This window comes from Cavia porcellus, unplaced genomic scaffold, assembly GCF_034190915.1.
Source record: "Cavia porcellus strain 051 isolate PalLab524CR breed Dunkin Hartley unplaced genomic scaffold, mCavPor4.1 scaffold_12, whole genome shotgun sequence".
NCBI classification, from domain to species: domain Eukaryota; kingdom Metazoa; phylum Chordata; class Mammalia; order Rodentia; family Caviidae; genus Cavia; species Cavia porcellus.
This window is the reverse complement of record NW_026947495.1, coordinates 34256077-34280914: the sequence shown is the minus strand read 5'-3', so window position 1 is coordinate 34280914 and position 24838 is coordinate 34256077. Positions and strand designations below refer to the sequence as shown.

Genomic DNA, 24838 nt, shown 5'->3' with positions numbered 1-24838 from the left:
CTATTGTATTAACCAAAACCAAATGATTTACTTTCAAGTGATCCATTTTAATAATTAGTATTCTATAATCACGATACAAATAGTGAGATAGAATGTTTTCCTTTTAGAAGGAGATTGATATTATTTTGACTGGCTTTTAAAAAGAATTCAATGAAACTTGGCAATAAAAATTACTTCGAGTGAAAAAAATTATGTATTTTTATAACAGTGTAACAAATGTTGACTGAAAAGAAAGTAAACAGTGGTTCGTGTTAGAATTATTAATGTGAACAGTTTTATATGCCATATATACTGAAAGTATATTAGAATTGTGTTACACAATCTACAGTCCCCAAATATATTTTTTATTTAGGAATTGCTTTAAAATCATTAAAAATATTTGTAAAGCAGAGGTATATTAGAAGTATGCATTAAATAAAACTCACCTGTTATTTTCCTTCATTCAAGACAGGTTCAGCAACATATTGGCTCATTACTTTATCAAAACAAACAACTACTCAAATTGCTTTTTATATATAATGTAATAAATGCTGCAATTCCCAATTTTTAAAAAACTTGTACTTAAGCCCCTCCCCTTTTTTTCCTGCAGAACCACTAAAAAAAAAAAATCAGGATGACATACGTGTTAGCATATATTAATCAAATCTTTAGTGTAACATTTTAAGGTTTATTGTGAAGGGATGCCAATGAAGCTTTTTCTTTTGGTTCATTTTGTTTATTACAGTCTGTCTTAAATGTCCTATACCAAGAGCTTATATTAGTATTGATGATTAAAGATAACATGGGCAAAAACTGTTGTTCTTTTTTCATTTAATTTTATAGTATATGTTTGTGATCATAATAAATACATTGATTATGGAGAATTGGTCTATATTCTTTATGCTTAGATATATTAAATAATATTTATTGCATATAAATTTTACTTGTTGATTTTAAATACATCTGATGTGATATAATTTTTTTGTAATTGAGCCTTTTATTTTTACATGATACATGTATGTTTTTCATGACTTAGAAAATGCAATATGAATTGCCCTACTTATTTATTCCAGCAATATGCAAACTATAGAGGAAATATGCTATATTTAAGAATTGTAATGTTTAAACACATTTCATAAATGCTGTTGGGCTTTTCGTTTTTGCATTGTAATAAATCCTACACTTTCAAAATATTCATAACATGTAGTAAAAGCTCCTATAACTTTATAGTTTGGTATATAGTTTTCTAGAATTATGATAGAATAATTTAATCATACATTTGTTGAAACAAGGAAAATACATTTATTAGATAACAGCAAAATGAGATAAATGTATATTATTTCAACTAGGATTTTATTATGTCAAGTATCAGTTTTTAATTATAACTAGTATTTAACTTCACTTAAATATCAGTACAACTTTCATACATAACCCCAGGTTGGTGACTAAGTATCTTGTTTGGTGTGAAATAAGGAACATAATAACAAAAATGATTTATAAGCTTATGTGGTCAGAAATAAGAGTAATGTTCACATAGACATATCTTGCATAGTTCAAATTTTATGGTACTCATGTGGTATGAAAGGATATCCTGTTGTTTGATTTCTCCTAATTTTTTACACATTTTAATTATTTCCACTCCCAACATCTTATTTTATCATTCTGTAAAATACTTTCACAAGTATTTTATATGTTTTCCATGGCATCTCACACTGCTCACTTTTTATCTATAGTACCATATGAGTTCCTTCTTTTCAGGTTAACACTGCATATTTTAAACTGCTGATAGTGTAAGTAGATTTGAAGGTAAAATAACATTTAGCTTTTTGAACTAGTCTCATTTTTAGTATGAAAAAGGATTTTTTCCCTTTCCTGAATGTTCTCACATTTGTCATTAAAACAGTCTTACTAACACTGAACAAAGAAATTCAGGAATTTGCTTTAGCAGCAATTGAAATGTATCAAAAAGTGGCTACTACAGTACAATTTTATTAATGAATGATCTACATTGGTTCCAGCTGTGTCCATGTGATTAGGCCTTCACCAGGCAATAATGGGCATTTCCCTATTGCTTTTATTTTATTTCCAAGAATGTGTCATCTGTTACATCAGCCCTTGCCAATATGCCCCTGTAGAAGTGTTTCTTTTTCCTTGTAAATTTCTGAAGCATAAGTTGAATACCCACACTTACGCTGCCGAAATATTGTTTCTGCTGAATAGTGGCTTCAGCTTGTATGCCTGGTGTTGTATCCCTCAAATTTTATAATATAAATTAAAACAAGTGTTTATTAAGTTTATCAGTAAATTTTTGGAAATGTAGTTGCGTGGTAGTGCTAAAGATAGACTATTTTTGCTTTTACATTTTCATCTTAATATTTTATTACAGTGGTATAATGTGTTATAAAGGTGGACAAGCTTGCAGATTGAAATGGGGATCGTCCAGATTGTTCCATTCCCTGGACCATATGGTATAGTTCTAAAAGCCTTTTGTATGCTGTCTGTTCAGTTTATTGTAAACTCAATCTTTAGTGCACCTAAAATGATAACGAAATAAAAGTGGGCCTGAGAAAAAAGGACTTTGTATCACATAAGGACCCTAGATCCATTTGTTTTAAAAGAGATAACTGCAGATGAAATTGAAATTGAGATGATGTTATAAACAAGGGAGTTTTGCTGTTCTCTGAATATTTTTTTGCGATTGTATGGATCATTGTAGATTGTTTTTGAATACTGGCTTTAAAAAGCATTTTTGTTATCTGACTACACTTTATCTCACTCTTGTCTCAGGAAAAATGTAGCTTTTTAATGTATCCTATGGAGGAGGACTCTACCTAAGTACAGTGCTTAGAAAAACATAAATTACATGTTTTGTCCTTATGTAGTTCTTTTTCTCTCAATATCAGCAAAAATTTAGGGCTAGTAGAATTTCATTTTTTTCTTTTTTAGTCATTGCCTGTATTTAGAGATATTGAACTATTTCTAATCTCTTCCTGCTCCACAACTTATGGCTTTCTAATTCTGTTCTAGGAAATAATGCAAGAGACTGTTTATACTGTCTGATGATTCTTTATAAATTAGAATGAGTGATTTCTCCAAACTTTCCCCTTTTCTTTCCTCCAAAGTAGGCTACTGGTGGAAAAGAACATTAGACATTACCCAATGCTTTTTGGCAAAGGATATTTGAAGTTGAAACTCCACCAAATAGGGGGAAAAGAGCCTGTGCAGAAAGTGATTTTTTACTCTATCATTACTCTGAACCACTAAAGGGTAACTGAGAGGAACTCAAATGTTATTGGAATGTGTAATTTTCCTTTGAATGGCCACAGTGAAATATATTTGAACAAAAAGGCTGAAAAAATACATGTGGGGTATTGAGTTGATGGTGATTGAAATTAATGAATCTTTTCAGCACTGTACAACAAAAATTACCTTAAGAACAGTACACGTTTAAAATTTGTTCAGGAGAAATGAATGATTATTACCATAGATTACTAGCAATAGACATAAGTAGCATATAATAATTATATAGTACTGTGAATGGTCATTTATACACAAAATATTTGTTGAGATATATATTTTTCTAGTTTGCAAAAACTGTCATTGATAATAAGAATATATGTAGGGTCCTTTCTAGTCATTTCTAGTTTGAAATGTCATTTCTAGTTTGAAAAAAGTCATTGATAATAAAGGTATATATAGGGTCTTTCTTATATTAGAAAATACTGTTACTTAGTGCTTTTTAAAATTTATTCAAAAGTACTTTCTATAATTCTCACAGAATTGAATAACATAGTTTACACTTTGAAAAGTTAGGTCTCCTATTCCTTCTTTTTTCTTCATTCTTCCTTCCCTCTTTTTCCTAACCTTCAGTTATTTATGAATCATACATTTTTAGCATGCTATAAATTTCTTTTTATGTTTGGAGATTGAAATGTCCATTTAGGAAAACAATGAAAAATATTGTAATGAGTGTGTAAGTAAATGAAATCTATAAGAAATTGTTACCAGATTTTTGAGGTGCCTAATTTTCCATCTAGAGGTTGTTTCTAGGTTTTGCCCTATCCTAAACAAAGAATTGGTCAAGAAAAGTACAAATGATAGCAAGGTTTTACATTTATTAAAATTAGGAAAAGATACATCCTCTGTAGACTGAATTAGGGTCAAGAAAACTTAGGGAAGGAATGTTGCTGTCTGGCATGAGAGTAAGATACTGTGAAAGAACACAGCAGCAGAGAGCACTCAGGCAACTGTTCTTTGTGCATTTTCACTGCTCAGGCGGGTACCAGATCTTGGCTGTTGTATTGAAAGCCTGCTTGAGTTCTCACGAGAAGTCTATGTGCAGGGCTTGGTAAACCAATCTAAGCTTGTGTCCTGGGATTTTGTAGTTAATAGGTCATACTTACTTCCTCAGTCCATTTGCCAGGCCCTGTTCTCCTGTCTCATTTCCCCCTGAGAGACACATGTTACCATAATTCTTTATGGACTGCTGAGGGAGTGGAGGTGTCAGTCTCCATATAGCTACTTCTGCTGATAGGAGTTGCAGGCCCTACATACTGGTGACTATGCTCTCCAACTCCTTTGAGGGGTTATGGCTCAGAGGCCAGGCTAAAAAGAAAAAAAAAAAAAAAAAAAAGACAGCTACCAGAAAACAACGAGAAAAGTGACTGCTGAACTGTCTGTTTGATGGGAGAAAAGAAGCAACTTTATTGTTAGTTTGCAATGTAAAGCCCTAGTATGAAAAGGATGTGAGATTTCCATACTGCTTGTGGAAAAGAAAAAGCATGGCAAAGAGGTATGTTTAGATAAATTATTGAGAGCCTGGGAGATACAACCTTAAGATCACTCATATGATGGGGCCTAATTAAAAATAGGAACCTGAATGTAAATGTCCATTTACTTCTCTCTACCTGGAGCTGAATTGGAGTCTTGCATTTTGAAGAAGACATTCAGGTCTTCCAGCGTTTCACAGGAGTAGCTAGCTTCTTTTTTTTCCTGACGATTCAGTTGGAGCTGTGTTTACAAAGGTGAAGCCAGTTATCTGTCTTTTCCACTTTTACTGTAGTGAAGTTGCAAGCATCTCTTAAAAGGGGCCCTTCCATTTTGGTTGTATGTGGTCTGGAGGAGCTCCTTCTTTTCAAGATTTAATGAGCATTTGATCTTCAGGGTGGAAAATTAAGTGGCTCCCTCGGTTAAGCGATTGCAGGGCTCTGTTCCCAAACACTTGGATAGCCCACTGTATTTGGCTTAAATTGATAAGATATTGTAAGTGTCTCATGGTCTTGAGTCTACTACCGTATCATAAGATAGAAAACGCTTTCTGTATGATGTCTCAAATGGACTCACTTAGCCCAGTTTTGGGGGATGTTTTCAACCCTCAGTTTGCAGTAATTAGAGCCAAGACTCAAATGTCTCTTTGCAAAGTTTTGCCAGAGCTGGCTTTAGAGTCTGGTTGGTTCTCTTGACTTTTCCAGGAGACTGAAGTCTCTATGTAGAATATAGTTGGTAGTTTTTCCCAAAAGCCTTTGTCACCCCTCAGTTGAGAACTAAAAGAAGGCCCATTGTTACACTGAAGAGACTGTAGTAGTCCCAACAGGGGAATGATTTCTTTAAGGAACACTTTGACTACCTCTATAGCCTTTTCTGAATGGGTAGGAAATGCCTCAGAATGGCTTGTAAAGGTGTCAATTGGGATCAGTAGCTGTTTATATCCTTCACATGGTGGCACGTGGATAAGGACCTCCCCATAGTATGTCTCTCTTGTCTGTACAGGTTCTAAAAAGAAGAGTAATTTGGGCTTGCCAGGTTATCGTAGTCACAGAGTGGGAAAATTTGCAGACCTGTCAAGTGGTTACCAGTAGTCCTAATCCTGTGACTATCTGAGTAACCATTTCCAGTGTGGCATCTCTTCCCGTATAAAAACAAAAATGAGGGGTTTTTATAGCCTTCCACTATGTCCCTTGAAGAAGGAACAGTTTGTTTTCTAATTACCACTAGAGTCTCTTTTTAATTCTCCCTTGTCCTGAGGCCCATTTATCTTTGTTGGGGTGTAGACTGCTTAGAGAACACAGGCTCCTCTTCAAAAAGCAAGACTCCAGTATTGCTCCAGGTACAGAAAAGTAAATGGGTACCTGTTTTTAACTAGGTCCACAATATGGGTGATCTTGCTAAGGCTGTGTCTCTCAGGGTCTCAATTATTTATCTAAAGTAGGAACTGGGAATAAAGTTAGGACCTTGAGAGGCTGTAAAGCTGCTTTTCTTGCCTGCCTTTGATTTCCTAAAGAGACTTTAGACTGGTCTCTTTGGTATCCCTTGCAACAAATGACAGTGCCCTGTTTGGGAAGGTAGACTGCCTCTAGGAGTTGTAGAATTTCCTGCTTGTGCTTTATGGATGTTTGCTTATTATTTAGCAAGCTTTGTTTCTTTCCAGATTGTTGCATGAGCTTGTAGCACCAGAAGAACATATTTGGAGTCTGTATGGATATTTAGCTTTTTGTCTTTTCCTAATATCAGTGCCTGAATAAGAGCCAAGAGCTCTGCTTTTTGAACAGAGGTCCTTGGCAGAAGGGATTTGGCTTTAACAACCTATTGTAAACTGACAACTGCATAACCACCTCTTGATGTTCTTGGACAGAGCTACTTCCATTAGTAGGTCATACCTCCTCAGTGTCTTGGAGAGGCAGGCCACTGATGTCCTGTTTACTTACATAGGTCTAGGAAATCATATGTTCATAAGAATGGCAAATTGTGAGCCAATAACTATCAAAGGGGCAAGATTAAGAGTAGTGAAAGTCTTTATAGTAACTTCAAGTATGCTTAAGAGTATGGACTGATGATGTACTGTTTCTCTGTTAATCATAATTAATTTTTCCTTTTATTTTTAATAGGAAATTAATGATAGTTATTACATTGCATATTATTGTCTTCACTCAGATTACCAGATTTAGGCATGCAAAATTGATCAAATAATGTAAGCATTAACTTCCTTTCAATGAACTCAAGGAATGAGTAGTACAATTATCTTAGCTATCATATATATATATATATATATATATATTTTTTTTTTTTTTTGCATTGCTTCTTTTCTCCTTTCCTCCATCCCAGTTCTTTCCTTTCAAGCACTTTCTTTCCCTTTCACAATATCTATTGTATCTTTTGGATCTTATTTACTTTTTGTCTAGTGGGTGCACTAGAGAGGCAATCTGATGTTTATACATACAAATTGATTCTTTTCACTTGTGAATGTGGTCTCTAGTTGCATACATTTATGTATAAAAGTCTTGAGTTTGTCTTTCTTTATAGCTGAATAATGCTCCATTGTATAAAAATGCCACTTTTTTTCATTTTTTAAATTTTATTTAAACAAAAAAACCCCAGAAAAAAGTAGAAATAATCATAATTTCAAAAAAACAATAAGAAACCACTAGCTGATAAATTACATATTTTCCTTTTAGAAATAGTTGTTCAAGCTACAAAAATAAAGCATATAAAATGGACATTTGAACAGTGAGACTGCAAATAGTTCTATTCAACAATCCAACAAAAATTAATAATATGGTTATCAATCCTACACACTTAAACATATATGCTGTTATATCCTTTAGAACACTTTCTTTTCCTCTTTTTTACAATAGCAATTACATATTTTTGATTTTATTACTCCTACTTTTCTTATTACTTTTTACACTAGAGACGCAATGTGATGTTTATAAATATGATTCTTATTTCACTAATGAGGATAGCCTCAAGTTGTCTCCATTTGCCTATGAAGGCCTCAGGATCATCCTTTTTTATAGCTGAGTAATATTCATTGTATAAAAATACCACGTCTTTGTCATCCACTCTGCAATTAATGAGCATCTTGGTTGTGTCCAAGATTTAGCTATTACAAATTGTGCTGCTATGAACATAGGTGAGCCTAGATCACTGTGATATGACCTTTTTAGTTTTTCTGAAAAACCCTGGGAAAATACCCAGGAGAGGAATAGCTGGATTGAATGGAACTTCCAATCCTAGTCTTCTGAGAATTCTCCATATTGATTTCTATAGTGGTTGCGTCAGTCTACATACCCACCAAGAGTGGAACAATGTTCCTTTTTCCCTGCAGCCTCGCCAATATTTGTTATCAGTTGATTTCTTGATGGCAGCTATTCTTTCCGGAGTGAGATGAAATATTAATGCTGTTTTAATTTGCATTTCTTGAAAGATCAGTGATGGTGAATATTTCTTCATGCATTTATTTGCCATTTGTATATCTTCATCAGAGAACTGTTCATTTCAGATGCCCAGTTTTGGAGAGGGTCTTTGAATTTGGGGGGCTTGATATTTTTCAGTTCTTTATATGTTCTGGATCTGAGTCCTTTGTCTGAGGGGTTGTGGCTAAAATTCTTTCCCATTCTGTGGGTTTTCTTTTCATTCTGTTGGTGATTTCTTTTGAAGGAACTTTTCAATAATATGAGATCCCAGTTGTTGATTCTTTGAAGTGTTTCCCGTGCAGTTTGTGTTCTGTTTGTGATTTTTCTGCCTACTCCTATGTCTCCAAGACTCCTACCTACCTTGTATTCCAGTAGATTTAGTGTTTCAGTTATAGCATTTAGGCCTGTGCTCAATTTAGACTTTAGTTTTTTGCATGGTGATAGGCATGGATCTATATAGTTTCAGTCTTCAGTATGTGGAGAGCCAATTTTTCCAACATCATTTATTAAAAGAGGCTATCCTTTTTTCAGTGACCATGTATAGCCTTTTTGTCAAATATCAAGTGGCTGAGTGTCTTTGTAGTTGTGCTTGTATCTTCTAATCTGTTCCATTGATCCTTAGGTCTATTTCTTTGCCAGTACCATGATGATTTTATCACTGTACCACATCCTTTTTATCCATTTCTTGGTTGATGGGCATTTGAGTTGTTTCTAGGATTTAGTATTACAAATTGTGCTGCTAATGTGGATCAGGATTTTAGATTCTGTCTCTAAGTTAATTTTACTGCTTCTCTGTTAGCGTTGCTATAGCTGCTACTGCCCTCAGCCAGAGTGGCTATACAGCAAGGCACTTGCATCTTTTTTTGACAGGGTATGCTACTGGGCAGAGTTCTTGTTATAGCCTTTGAGGGAGGAAAACAAAAACAAAAACTAAAGAAGAAACAAAATCTTTAAAAAGTTCGTAGGACAAAGATTTTACTTTTGCCTACACAGAGCCACTTAAGTTAGGCTTCACTGGCTGTTCCTTTGTCTTGCTTACACCACGAGGCATGTGTCTCTAAGTTAACGTTTTATTAGAAGAATCAAGGAGAGGATCTAACCCTGTTCAAAAGAGAAGGAGGCCCATGTGTTCTCTAAAATTGAAGGCCAAACTTGAGGGTAAAATTTACTAGTGATCATGAGGCTAATGGAAAAAAATAAAAAGAAAAAGAAAGAAAGAAAATGGCAAACAAGCATGGGTGGCCATGTGACCAGCTCAAGTGAACAAATAAAATGGCTGCTAAAAAGGCAGAATCCATGTGGTCAACTCATGGAATGAACCAAAGTGGCTCATTCGTATGGTGAACTCACATGATGAACCAAAATGCTTACAATAATGGTAGAAAGGTGGAGTAGTTTGAAATCAGATCTGAGAAAGAATCTTACTAAAAGGCTGTCTGTAGGAAAAACAGAGATGAGACTTTCAGCACAAAATGGGTGGCTACTTGCAAACTGCAGAAGAGAACAAGAAGCCAAGCCCTCCCTGTGAGTTGGCACCATGCACAGGCTGCTGTGGGGAGATCCAGATGTCAGCCTTTTCCCATGAGTTGGCACCATTCATGGACAGTGGGGGAGGAGAACAAGAAGCCAGCAAGAAGCCAAGCCCTCCCCTGTGGGTTGATACCACATGCTGGCCAATGAGGGGAGATCCAGATGCCAGCCCTTTGTGACACATGGGCTGGGAGACAAGAAGAGCCAAGGCACCCCCCTACCCCTCCTCTCATAACTGGCAGTGATGGTAGTTATTGAGGTAAAATACAACTTAACGCTTGTAGTGTTTAGTGTTTCAGTGACTTTGCAGACCTAAAGCCAGTGGTCTGGTCATCTATTTGGAGGATAATAGTAACACAATGTAGCATCTAAGGGGATCACCTTCTGAACATGGTAGTCATCCATTGTTAATTCCCTATTGTCTTGTTTTGAAGTCCTGTATCATTTTCATTGTTTTGTTTGGTTGGGTTGGGTTTTATTTTGTTTTGTCTTATTTGATTTTATTATATCCAATGGCATTGGCAGCTATTTCAAAGATAGCAAGATATATTATGGTAGCCATTTGGATTTACTATCATCGTTTTGAAGTCCTTTATTGTATTCATTGTTTTGTTTATATTAGTTCTATTTTGTTCTGTTTTATTTGATTTTTAGTATATGTTTAGGGATGGGCAGCTATTTTGGAGACAACAGGAGACATTATGGTAACTATTGTAGATTTCCTATTATCTTGCTTTGAAGTCCTGTATCACTTATACTGTTTTGATTGGCTTTATTCTGTTTTATTTTGATTGGTTTTATTCTCTTTAAAATAAAAGTTACAAAGAAAAAAGGGAATAAACTAGGGTAGGTGGCTAATTCAAATAGGAAACCAAAGTTACCAATAGTTACTTTGATCAACAGAGTAAGAAAGTGGAGCAAAGTATCGTGGAGAACAGAAATATGAACACAAAGGGGCATATTAAATTCTAGGTCACACACATAGAACCTGAACAGTCTGTTTTGCTGCTGGGTTAATAACAGGTGCTTGTTCTTTACTGATGCTTACCATCAGTGAGTGACTGTAAATGAGAAAGAGAAGAAACAAAAGGGGAGATAAACTGGAGGCAGACTTATGGGCCTCTTACTTGATAGGAAAAATAATAGAGGTCACGTGCTCCCCTTCCCTTCCCACATAGTGGGAAAAGTATAACTAGCATCTTGAGAAAGCTTCCACAATCCCCAGGCTAGGCGAACGAGGGAGGGAAAGGGAAATGAAAAAAAGGCAAAAACGAACAGTGATTTAAAAAAAAAAAAAAAACAAAACCAACACCCTGGCCAAAGATAGAAAAAAATAAACTATAACAACAACCACCTAAATGGGCCCAAATGAGCCTTTCCTCCTAGCTGGCTGCACCAGATATGTTACTAAGTCTTGGGGTGCTGGAGTCTCCTTCCAGATGTGCAATGCAGATTAAGACAAGTAGGTCAAGACAAGTGCAGTGCAGAGCAAGGGTTTGTATATATTAAAAGTAGGAAAAGAAACATGCTTTGTCGAGTGAGTTTGGGGCAAGAAAAATTAGGAGTAGAAGTGCACTGTATAGCTGCAATGGCAAACCTTTTAGAGCTTTCAATGATACAAACAGCTTGCTGTGCTGCACATGCCATAGGTTTGCCATCACTGAAGTGTGAGAGTAGGCTATTGTGAAAGAATACAGTGACTGAGAGCTGAAAGATGGACCGTCTTCTGTATTTTCCACTCTTGAAGCTGGCATCAGGTCTTGATCATCCTAATTGAAAATCTTCCTGAGTTCTCCTGAGAGGTCCACGTGTAGAACTTTGAGCACTGATCTGTTTGCTGGAATTTTGTTAATTAAGAGGTCAAGACTGCTTCAGCCAGTCTGCCATGCTCAGTACTCCTGTCTCCGAGTGATTTGATGATGCTCATTAAAGTAATCTAGATTGTGTAGTAAATTGTAGAAATACAAATTCAAAATTACTTTTATTTCTTCTAATTAAGAAGGAGTAGATCATACCTAAATCAAGAAAAGTATATAGTTGAACTTATTTTGCATAGTTCAACTGAAATGCCTATTTATTATTGTTGTCTCTTAGTGGTAAAAATGTCCCCTGACTCCAAATAGTAAAAAATCTTGCTAAAAGTGAATTAAATAAGGAACTCATGTCATACAAGTTGAATAAAGGCAGTTCATGGGTAACTGCCTTCCTGATGTCATCAGGAATTTAGGTACTGCCTTCTTTTCCACAATTGTTACCACTAAACTTTTGCTTGTGACTTTTCCACCTTAAAAACTGTGTTTATTTCAAACAGAAAGAGAAAAGAGAAATCTCAGAAGCTTTCTTTTAATAGCAGCTTATTGCTTTTGTTAGAAAGGGGTACTTCCTCACATAGACTTTTGTCTGTGTTTCACACTAAAGTATGTCAGATAACTATCTGTACAATACAAATACTTTAATACTTTAGCTTTTTAGATTTTGTTTTAGAGGACGACAAGATTGGGAATTGAGATGAGTAGTGAATGAGTCATCCAACAGTTATTTGCTATCTGTATTGTACTTCCTTGGTTCTTTTATATAGTCAGTTGCTTGCACCTTTGGGTTCTTTTGAAGTGTGGTTTATAAAGTAACTTGCTTTTGGTTTCCTCTGGAGCATCCAGTATGTATATGTTGTATTGTAATGTTATGCATCTATGTCTCAGGATAATTGTGATTAGGTTTCCTTGGTGTGTCTTTTAACACTTAGCACAGTGGTTAGATGTTGACCCTGAATTGATACTTTTTAAATGAATGAGTGAAAGAATATGAAATATATTTGTTAGTGTCATTATTGTAAATCATTTAAACATTTAAAGGGTACAGTAATACTTATAATTTGTGAAGGGTTGTGGACAAAGTAGAATTTTATTGTTGATAATGAGAAACAAGTGCAGTGATGTCAAAGTTATTCTGAGTGAAAGATAATAATTACAAAGTTGTAGGATATCTTCATAATGGTTTAATACCAGTGTTTGTTGGGAGCAAATTATTCCATCAGTAAATAAAAGTATGATTTTTAAAAATTCATTCCTGGGCTGTTGTGTAAACAAAGATATTTTATAGTGCTTATATGGAGATCTTTGTTTTGAAGAAATAGACAATATGAATTTATTAATAAACAAACAGGTTGTTTGATATTTTGTATGATTCATGTTGCTTTCCAAGGGGTTGTAAGATTTTTGAAAGCCTCAAATGGCTAAGAGCACACTAAATCACACTTTATTTTAGATGATTTTTGAGTGTATTATTTCTTTTAATTCAAAGTTGACAGCTTTATATTTTTCTACACACGTGTCAATGGTTACGTAAAACATAATTTCATATACAAAGAAAAGGTTAAGATGCTATCTAAGCATCTGCTTACTTTGCCCTAAACTGTCTTAGAAGAAAACAGTTACTTCTTCATTCAAAATTTGTAAATGAAGTTACCCAGAGTGCAACATGGTAGTGTGAATCAGTGTTTATAACTCCTTTAATATCTAACTGAAACTCTTTGTATTGTATTTTCATTTTTTAAAAATTTCAACCTCTGAAGGTAAAATTAACAACTATCCACTGTCTTCTATATAACACCATCTAAATAGATTTCTCCTTTTTCATTCATGTTGGCAGAGTTGTTGGTACCTTAATTACTAAAACAACCTGTGCATGGATAGAACTTATCTCAAAGCAGGGAATGTATTCATGTGTCTGGAACTCAAATTTTCTATCTGAACAGTTTATAGTTACTGAGAATAAAGGAAGCCTTTTTAACATTCAAAAGCAATACTGGGGGAAAAGTTCCTACATAACCACAATTAAGGCAGGATAGTTTCCTAGATTTGAACTTGGTATTGGTAGTTGTATTTGGCCTTTAAACTAATAGTTTGGGTATGATTAGGGAAATAGTGATTTAAGGCTAAACTTTGCACTTAAGAATATTGCATGTAAATCTTTTGCCCTCTTTCAGGATTTTTACCTTCCTGTTCTCAATGATTAGTAGTGTTGAGATTATAGCCACTCAGTAAATATCTGATAAATAAATTGTAGTATTCCTTACTAATGCTTTCACAGGTAGCTTTATGCTTTGAATTTCTCTGTACAATCTTTTATTTTATGCTGTTTAATAAGCTCTCATATTTTATACATGCTTTTTAAATATTTTGCTGCATTCATTTTCTTATTCAATGATATCTGAAATGATTTTGAACTTACTTAAATGGTGGAGTACCATAGTATGCCTGAACAGTTCACTTTGTGATGGTGCTGCAATTTCAGTCAAGCAATACTTCATTTTTTTCTCAACAGGCGAAGAAATATTATAATTTACTGATGTGAATTCAGAATAGATTAATTGAATATCTGTTGTATACTTTTCTGAATTGTGAGTGGATAGAAATAAAATTGCATATGCGTTTTACTACTAAGGATTTGAAGTCTTCTGACTGGGAGATATATATGTATATGTGCAACTATAAGGGGATTGTGGTAACTTCTTTAATTGAAGCAAATGCAAAGTTTAGGATGAACATAGAGGAAGGAGTGAATGATAAGTGAATGATAAGGAGTGAATGATAAGGGTGAGTGACTAACTAGGTCTTCATGGATAATATAGAATTTGCATTGAGTCTTGGGAAAGATAAAAATTTGGCAAGTGGTAAAGGTGAAAGGGTTCTGAAAGAAGACACAGATGGAGCAGTACTTGCAGGTGAGAGTGTCTATTGAATATTTGAAAAAAATGGTAAGGAGTGTATTGAGTTTGGGATAATTATTTGTATGGTGGAGTGACAGAAACTGAAGCTAGAATGGAGCTGAGAACCATTATCAAGATGTAAAGGTATTACTTCTTGCTACCTAATTTTCTCTTTGTTTCCTAAAGAAACTAGGTTTTTAAAGTAGAGAACTAATATTGAGATACCACTGAGTTTCAGGAAAAGAATGGAAGAGAGACTAAACATAGCTCAGGTCGGAAGATCATTTAGAAGACTGATGTGTTTAGGTTGAAGATGATGAGGAAATCTGGGAGCAGGGAGGCCTGCTGTCAGAGGCTGTGTTGGTCAGCTGGAGAGTCTGAGACCTCTTGATCAGAACTGCACAACAGTGTCTTGGCTGCTAATAGAAATGTTTTCCAGTACTGAGCCTTCTTTCCACCTAGTTCACCTTGGTAAAGTGTGGAATGGGCTTCCCTTCTCTGCATCTGAGCAATCAATATTTTAGCCTAAATTACAGGCAAAAGCAAAAGGAAGAAAATATTTCATGGACGAGAGTATCGATTATATCTCCTCAACTGTATATTTTCTGAACTCTTGGTTCATCTTCTTTAAGTAGTATTTCCTCTTGATCCCTCCTTGAAATACTGCTCAAACATCTTATAGCATTTATCTATCTTTAATCTTTATTATATCCAAGTGTGAGGCTAGAGACTGTATTTGTATATTTTCATCATATTAATATCACAAAACTGTAAACTTTAGAATGTGCTACTTTTAATAATTGTTGCTAAATATTGTAGCTCCGTTTTTGCTCTGTGATTGTACTGTCTTTCCTACTCTCTGCACATGCCAAGCATGTTCATCTCAGGGTATTGCTATGCCTGCTGCTTGGGAGGCCTTAGATTCAAATCTGAATAGGCCATTCCCCCTCTTCTGGTTTTGTTTAGATGTCATCTGATCAAAGGTGACAACCCTATATATACTTCCCACCATCAGTAACCTTTACTTTCTGTTACTTTTCTTTATAGGTACTTCCATCTGATGTATATTTATTTAATGCTTCTTGCTGTACGCTAGTAAAAAAAATGGTGTGTGAAGAGAGAACCATTTGTGTTATTGTCTAATTATCCCAAATACCTGAGATGATGATGATCTGATACAAAATAGGTACAGTAAGTGTTTGCTGAACGAATGATAGTTAAAGCTCAGGTAAGAGGATAGAACATGTTCATGTACAGGTTTGTTTATAAGTTTATGCAAGGCATGTGTTGCTGTTGTAAGTTTCATGAACTCAAATCATTAATATTGCTCTCAGAAAATAAAATTCAACTCTATTTTCTATAGATTAAACCCTTGGAATCTAATTATGGATTAGTATTTGTTTTTGTTTTAAATATATTTGAATGCTAAGCATATCCAGTCAGAAAACACTTTTATTATCCATGCCAGCTTAATTTTTAAGGCAGCGAAATGGAAGACTGTCATTTCAGTAAGCAACTTATTTTCATTTGTGAGAATGGAATATTTTGAATATTCTAATTGATTTTTGTAGATGGTTGTATATGAAAATAATCCCTATTTCCATACATTGTACATTTGTTTTTAGGAATGAAGGAAAGTAGAAATAACCATAGAAATAATTTGCTTAGAAATGTGTAGGCTGTAACAGAATTGATTTTTGATAGATGTATCAAGAGGGTCAGTACCAGTGTAAAAGGTCAGTCTTGGGATACTCAACACTACACAAGACTTGATTTTAAAAATCATTTTATATGTACATTTCAAGTTGCAAAGAGAATCTAGACTCATAAATTCAAACCTATTTTTATTATATTTTATGATGAATCTGATTCTAGAAATCTTGTCTGTAATTTGGCAGTAAAAAAGTTGGTTAGCAAATCAATAATACTGTACGACTTTTAGTGTCATAAGAATTCCCTTTTGGAGACACATAAAAACTCATTTTTGCTCGCTATAAACTTTATCTGTCAGTTTTCCAGAAGGTCAGAGTACTAATGTTGGAGGTGATCTGCTCTGAGACACAGCATCACCAAAATGGTAATAAAGTTAAAAAATGCCACATGACATTTTGCTGAGATTATTTCTTTTTTCAATCAAGTTCATGCTTATTTTCAAATATGGAAAGTTATATATTTATATGTATATTTGTAGTATGCCTTAAATCGATGAAATAAGTTTGATTTTATTTTTGCATTTACATTTTTCATATTTTTATTAGTATTTTAGTTTTTTCCAGAGATTACTTAATTATATTACTGTGAAGTTATTTTCTTTCTAGATTTGTAAGCCATATTTTTCAGAATAAATTGTTTTAAAATGAAATATGATGAAATGATTTCATTGAACAATTCCAGAAGCTGAGTTATTTCTCTCTACATGAAAATCAGACATATTGTTTAGATTGTGAAATATACTAGAACTTACAGGTTCCACTTAAAAATATTTCTCTGCTGAGTCTAAGATATTGGTTAATGATTATTGAACATTTACACCTATATGGCATGTATAAATACAGGAAACTATGAATAATTAAGAGAGGAGACAGTCTTTTTAAATTACCAGGCTCTATCCCTCTTAGTTGAATATCCAACCAGTTCTTTTATTTGTTAACATGTGTAAAACATATGGATGATTATGCAATAACATTTTTCTCCTTTCTTAATATATGACACTTTGGAAATTAAGTGCAAAACTGGGAGTTCTTTTTTATTTTATTCACCTTAATTAGTTTTCCTTATTTCAAGACCTATACCTGATTATTTAATGCATAAATTATTTTTAACATTTTACTTGAACTTTAAAACTTTGAATTTGCAGTATACTTCTTTGTGTTTCTATTCAGAGTCATAGATCCAAAATAGCACTTAGTTTTCTAACATATTTTCTCAAAGTACAGCTGAAGATCTTTTATATGTAAATATAGATCTTGATCTATTTACCATTATTTAATAATTCAACTATATTTTAAAGTGAGTTGAAAATTACTTTATTTCATGCATTAAAAAAGAACTATTTCTAAAACCAAATTATAGTTCTGGTTCCATAACCCAATTAGTTTTAATGCTTGCCGATTAGTTTTTTAGTAAGTTTTGTTACAGCAGAAGTGGTTAGAATAATTTGGCAGCCACTTGCTAGCTCCTGGGGAGGAGACTGCCTTCATTAATTGGGAAGTAGTTTGTTTGTTCAAACAATTGGGTCTTGTTTCCTAAACTTAACACAAAACCTATAGTTTCTTTTAATTGAAGTTGAAATATATTCAGTGAAAAGAACTAGAAAAATAAAATGAAACAATCAGAAGAAAACAAAAGCACATACCTGTGTGTAATCACTTTTGCTGTCTTTCATTGTTATATTCATTATATAATTTAATATGTAATCACTTCATGTAATCATGTAGAAATGTAAATATTTTCTTATGCCAATAAAGTATACTGTGCTTCATCATAATTTTTGATTGCTAATTGTTTAATCATTGTCTTAGTTACTTTTCTTGTTGCTGAGACAAAATACCCAACACACGTCAAAGGAGAAGAGATTTATTTGGCTCAGAGTTTGTAGAGGTTTCAGTCCATAGTCGAATGGTACCAGGGCAGGGTGGGATGGTAGACAGGCATTGCAGAAGAGAAATAGTTCATGGCTGGCAAAAGGTAACAAAGCAAGCAAGAAGAAGACAAGCTTCTTTCTGTCTCTTATATATTCGATCTAGGTTACTGGGGTTAGAGTGGTGCCAAACCAGTTAATGGACTGATTTACTAATCACACACCATTAATCCCAGGATCACCTCTCTAGATTTAGCCACCTCTGGAAAAGTCCCACTTATGACTGTAATGAGACTTGGCGGGGAGGATGCATCTAGACACAAGCCTTAACAATCATTAAATCTCTCTTTGATCTTTTGAAGAGTTTGGGGTAGGCCTTCCATAAATATTGTTTAACTTTTTTTAATTGAAGTGCTAAGGATCAAATCTGAGACCATACTAGGAAAGTGTACCACTGAGCTACATCCTCAACCAAAGACATAGACTCAAGATTCTTGACTACTTCCTGGGTTACACTATAGAAATGATATTGCTGAATCAAAAGATATGTATAGTTTTCAAGGTTTTGTATCATGTTCAGTTGTCAGGACATTTTAATGCATCAAAGGAGAGCTACTCTTATATGTTAATAGAGTAATAGTCACCCTTGGTCTCCATGTTTTAATTCACAGTGTATTTTCATTCACTTTGTAGACAGCTAAAATTTCACCATTACCTGTTGCTCCCTTGTAATATACAAGTGTTCTGGGGAGAGGTATTACAATGCATTCTGGTGTGCATTCTGGTGTGAAGGAATTTTTCTGACATTTTAAGTTAATTCTTCGTTTTGTAACTTAAGGAAAAGGGCTTCAGAACATTGAGATAAAAGACTGCTTTAATTCTGTTAAAATCAGTTGAGCAAATATTATTGACCATACATATTATGTACTTAGTTTTACGAATTTAAGGTATACATTCTAAAAAAAATCAGGCTTGTCATCTGTGAATACTAATTAATTTAGTAGGAAGACTTACTGTCCCAGATATGTTACATACATAGTGTCTGCCAAAAATAAATATATACATATCGGGAAAAGAAAAAGTTGAACAAATAATTTAGTACTAAATTGATCGAGACATCACAAGATTAATGCACGTTACCTTTGACCTCTACAATTACAAGAGGTGGTCAGAGTGATGGCCATTAGCTTTCAAATATTTATTAGTCTGATGAACTGCTGAAGTGTGTATACATTTTTTGGCAGGCTCTGTATATTTCACTAAGAAATACATCTCAAATTAGCTATCATGTTATTTTAAAATATTTTAAAATCAATGACAATATTTCATTTATATTACTAGTGTCTTTTGTTTTTTGAAAATAAATTTTGTCCATTGTTTGTTTCTTCTTTGTAAGACATGTTTTTGTTTATAACTTGCATTCTGAATCACATTTTGACCGTTCTTTCAAGACCATGATGCACAATATATTAACCATTGTTTTTCTCTGATTTTTATTATTAAATTTTTTTTCTTAAAAGTAAGTTATTCATGTTTTATTAATATCTACTTATATTACATTCAAATTTAAAAACAAAAGAAGTATAAGGAGACTTGACATTAAGCAACTTTGTTCATTTTGAACATACAGTTTGAAAAATGTGAAATTATTTTCTGAAGAGGTGATGAAGATGCAGAGTATAGCTTAAATAGCTTGCATAGAATGCTTCGTGTCGCAGGAACTCTACTTCATTAGACAGAATGTTTTTGTTTGAATATCTTCTTGAAAAACCAGTTGATAAAGGAATAATAGTGACAAAGGCCTCTAAGTAGATGGAATGTCAAATGATATAGGCAAATCTATGTTTATTCTGCAAAAATTTTAGAGAATAGTAGAACTAGAAATTAGACACAATTGTGTATATACCTTTTCTTTTCTCTGTAGTTTCAGGACTTTAAAATTCTAGTCTACGATTGACAAACTGATTCTTTTTCTTATAATAGTGGGTAGCTAACAATATGCTTCTTGTGATATTTAAGAATAGTGATACACCTTTCATTACCACATATATTAGTTTCTGATTAATTCAGCCCTGGTTTAAACTAGGTTTCCAACCTTTTTTAAAATTTTCTTTAAAGGTCTTTAGACTTTATTGTTTTTCTGGTGTTGGCATCTTCACCTATCAGTGGATGCCTTAGACCATTTTCATATCAGAATATTATTGAAAAATATATAGTGAAAAGAAAAAATTTGCTATAGTAGGTAAAAAAGATAATAAACTTTTAATAAGTTCACTTAAATTTCTGAGCACATTGGTTCATGATAGTAATTTCCTTCTTTTCTCAAGTGTTTTATCTGTTAGTATTTTCTTACCAGAGGGCTAAGAGTTTGCATTTTTTAAAGTCACTTTCCCTCACTAATAAATCAGATGGACATGTGAGATTATGTCTTTTTCATTTTTCATTGGAAGTAAGTGAATCCAGAACTTTACACTAGGTGACATTTATTTCAACTCTTCAAGGGAATGCCACCCATGTTTGCTTGGATTGCTGCTCTTCAAATAGGATGTTGAGAATTTTTTCGAATTAGAGTAACACTGCTATTTATGTTTCAGAATTAACTGAAAATATGATATATACCTCCCACTTGGAGAGAGAAATTTCTCAACAATTTTTTATTTAGTTAATATGGATTAAGTTCTTAAAAGATGTTTGAGACTGACCAACGCCAGTATGGTTAAGAATCTGTTCCAGTCATTTTATTTCAATCCATTTGATGGACATATTTATAATTACCTGGCACAAACCCAGCCAGAATTAAAAATCTAGCATAGAAGTCAACATTGGATGGGTGATAATGCTTTTGTCAGCCAAACCAAACCAAACCAAACCAAACCAAACCAAACCAAACCAAACCAAACCGACAGACAGACAGACAAACAAAACACCAAATATGCTCAGTGATTACCCAGTTGACTCCCTCCAAGTCATGGACTTGATTGTTGTTGGTTAAATGTTTTTGTAGAGCCTAGTCAGGTCAGGGAAGATGGTTTCCAGTGGGATGAGAACTAGCTTTTACAGGCCTGTTGAGTGAACTTTTTTCCTTGAACGGAGGTGTGGCCTTTTATTACAGTAGATGCCACTTATTGTATTTATATAGTGGTAGAATTTGTACATCAGGTTCTATCTTTGAGCATAAATAGTGGTAGTTGTAAGAAGTATTTGTGCTATATAATAATAAAAGTCAGGAAATATTGTTAGGGCCACTGCTAAAGGTTTTATGATTCATTGATTCAAGATACATGTATGGCACACTTTCTGTTTGTTGAGTACTGTCCTATATAACGATAACAAAGCAGGTATATTCTGTGTCTCCATAGAGTTTTGTGTCAGTGAAGTATATTGACATTGAGTAATCATTAAGATAAATACATCCTAAATGTGAAAGTAAGTACAAAAAATTACTACAGATTGGTTTATCAAAGTGATAGAGATTTCAGTGGTGGCAGTAGTAAATTATCAACAATAGTCAAAGTAGCTGTGTGGCAGAGTTCACTACCTCCTACTCCACATCTTTTTATGTATATGAATATTCGTTATTTTTTTCTAATATGAGTACATAACATCTGCTATCTTCACAGGAAAGGATCTGTCTAGAGTGGAAGGTCAAAAATAATGATATAGCTTGAGAGGAGTCATGCTTATAGGGAACTCTGGGAGAGATCTCAAGAACAAATATTTGAGTATTACCATCCTGAATATCTGGTATTCAGTTCTATGTGACTTATACTTGCTACTGATATTCTAGATTTACAAATACTTGAGACATACTATTAAATTATATATGTTTTTAGTGTGTTTATTTTATAGTGGTATTTATATTTCAGAAGTATATAAAATATGTGCCACAATATACCTCTATGGCATAATAATCATTAAACATTTGCATATAGTCTTAAAATTCCAGTGACTAGAAGATAGATACATTTTGTTGTATCACGTTTCTGAAGTGAAGTATAACGGAACAAGGTATGAATATTGGGTCTCAAGACCTGGGTTTAAATCCTTATTCTTTCATTTACTCTGATGTGCCAATATTCTTTTGTTCTTTTCTTGCAAAAGAAAAGTGGTTGAATAATGGGAGTAGCATTTTTTTTTTTTTTTCAGCCGTGATTCTGTGGCATACCTTGACTTCCCCATTTAGGTGTCTATATTCTAATGGGTCAGATACCCTAGTTTTCTTGTACTGAGCTGATTTTGCAGTCCATTTTAAGTAGATAGAAGGTACTGGAGAAATGCCATCTTGAGAACAAATACATTATTCATCATGTAAAACATTTATAAAATGAATAATTGTTGGCAGAAAGTATTTAAAAATGCCTTTTTTCTTCTTTGTTAAATCAAAGCCTAATTACTAATAGTGGAATGGGATCACCAGATTGATGGTGAGGGAATTGGCTTCTTATCCTACTTCCACTTCTAGAAGTAAAGTCAGATGATAATTGATCAAACAGAATTAAAAAAACTGCAGGTGATTTTTAAAATTCATAGACTTCATGGATATTCTCTTAGGCTATGAAACTGGTGATGGCTAGAATCCAATTGCTTATGACATATCTAACATTTCTTTAGTCATTATTTCAATCACTATTGTATCAGTAGGTGAAATAAACAAATGATTGAAAGCTGTTGTTTCACATAAGTTTTGATTTTTATGTACAATTGAAAAAAAGAATCAGCATTTAAAAAAGGATCATAATAAAATGTGTTCAAATGCAGTTGGTGCTTGAGAGAGATTTTAGAAGTTATGAGATGTCATTACTAGCAAGTATATTACTGGCTAACACTTTACTCAGAATTTAAAACATTAAGCAAAAGCAGTGATAATTTAAGGGCAGACAAAATCAACTTCCTGTGTTCCTCTGATTTTGAATTCAGCACCACAAAAATTTAGATACGTCCACTATATTGTAGATACTGGGGTACCTCTAAGGAAAGTAAAGTGTGGGTCCTCTCCTCCAGATTTTTACAGCCCCATAGAAAAGCAATACATGGCCACAGCGTAAAACAAGTAATGTCATTCTTTAGAGAAGAAAGGAAGATGTGTTTCAGAGATATTTGGAGAAAGACTTCATAGAAATAATGACTCATGCACAGAAATTTTAACAAAATTTTGTGAGGTGGATCCAAAAGAAGACTGACAGAAGAGAGATAATGATGTGAAGTCATAGGACAATACCACTACAGGAGTGTAGGTACTTGCTACTTCTTCATCTTGCTATGATGCTGTCTGAAGTAAGGGAGAAGGAATGAAGTTGGTGAATAGCAAAGGTGGGAGGAGTGAGCGGAAGGGAAGGGATCAAAAATGACTGAACAGCCACATGTAGGTCTTGAATTTTATTGTTAGTTGATGGAGACACTGAAGATTTGAAGCAAAGCACTTCATGATCAGACTTTCATTTGGGAAAGAGTATTTGTGATTGGCTTCTGAAGACAGATTGATGGGAAAAGATTATGGTAATTAAAAGGGTAATACTAGTGTGATGAACTGATTTTCCAATGTAAAATTTTCCATTTATTCATAAATATGCTTCCATGTTTAAAAATGGCAACAAATTGAAAATATCTTTAATATTCAATAAAACTAAGTCATTGGTATTTTATAAAAGTTTGAAATTATTCATGAAATAATAGCCTTGAAAAATTGTAGAAGTTGTCAAAGAAGTGAGTCCTCACAAAAGTCTTTAAAAGAGAAGCCTGTGTTTGCTATATAATGTGGAATATTAGTTTAGAAAAATGTGAAGAAAGAAATTAATGTATACAAATGTTATTTGTGGAAATTGTATATATTTGAAAAGCATTGCATTATGGTACATGATAAGGTATTTAGTATTTGTTGAATTGCATTTGAGACTTGAATGTTATAATCAAGACTTTCTATTAAGTCAAGTTATGGAATAAGTGACTCAATTTTTCACCAGAAATTTAAAGCCCACATCAGATATATATATATCAGGCCAAAGTTAAATAGTCACATATGCATATAAAATTGTAACTTTGTGAAAAAACATCTACATAAGAGATCATTACAACTTATGTAAGTGAAAAATACATTACAAATAGCTTTAAATTATCTCAGAAACAATATGACTTTTAAATCTTTCTACAATCTTGATTTTGATGCACAAATTCTTAGTTCTTAGTTTTTATGACTGGAAAGAAATTCAAAAATGAAGAAATTGCAATATTCAGAATGTTGTGAGGTTATAAAATATTAGATTGGTTTATCTTTTAAAATTTAGACCTAAGATTTTGTTTCTATTTAAGTATATTTGATAGTACAGTACACAGTATAAGTAGTAGATTGTATGTACCATAACCAAATAAAAAGTAATGTTTCTGTTAGGCATTATCTGCTTAATTTCAGTCTAAAATTGAGAGGAAAAGGACTTATTCCTTACTCTTTGACAATTTAACAAATATTTTATATAGAATGTTTCTTGTTGCATATAGTGTTAAGATGGTAAGATTTTTATTTTGAATTTGCTGCTGGATCATATTCCAGTATTTAAAGATTATGATCAGATGTTTTGAGTTTAAGGTAAATTTGCTATTCTTGATTTTTATAAAAAAATGACTTTTTAGTAGAATCTCTCTTTTTTTTTTCTTATATCTCAAATGTACTTTGTTACTTTAAGGAAATTTTTAAAAGGAAAATGTATTATTACTTCATGTGAAACCAAAATAGTTTTTGTTAAGGGAATCACTGGTAACATATTTCAAAGCAAAATTTCTTATGTGCTTATTTTTTAGTCTTTAGTGAGAGTTCAGGTATATTTTAACAAGTGGGGTTTTCCCAGTGAATCATTA

General features: G+C 33.3%; 1 protein-coding gene across 15 annotated transcripts in view; it reads left to right on the top strand.

Moving 5' to 3' along the window:
- Gtdc1 (glycosyltransferase like domain containing 1) overlaps positions 1-24838 on the top strand; it is a 472440-nt gene that overhangs the window by 97056 nt on the left and 350546 nt on the right. The window lies entirely within an intron of this gene.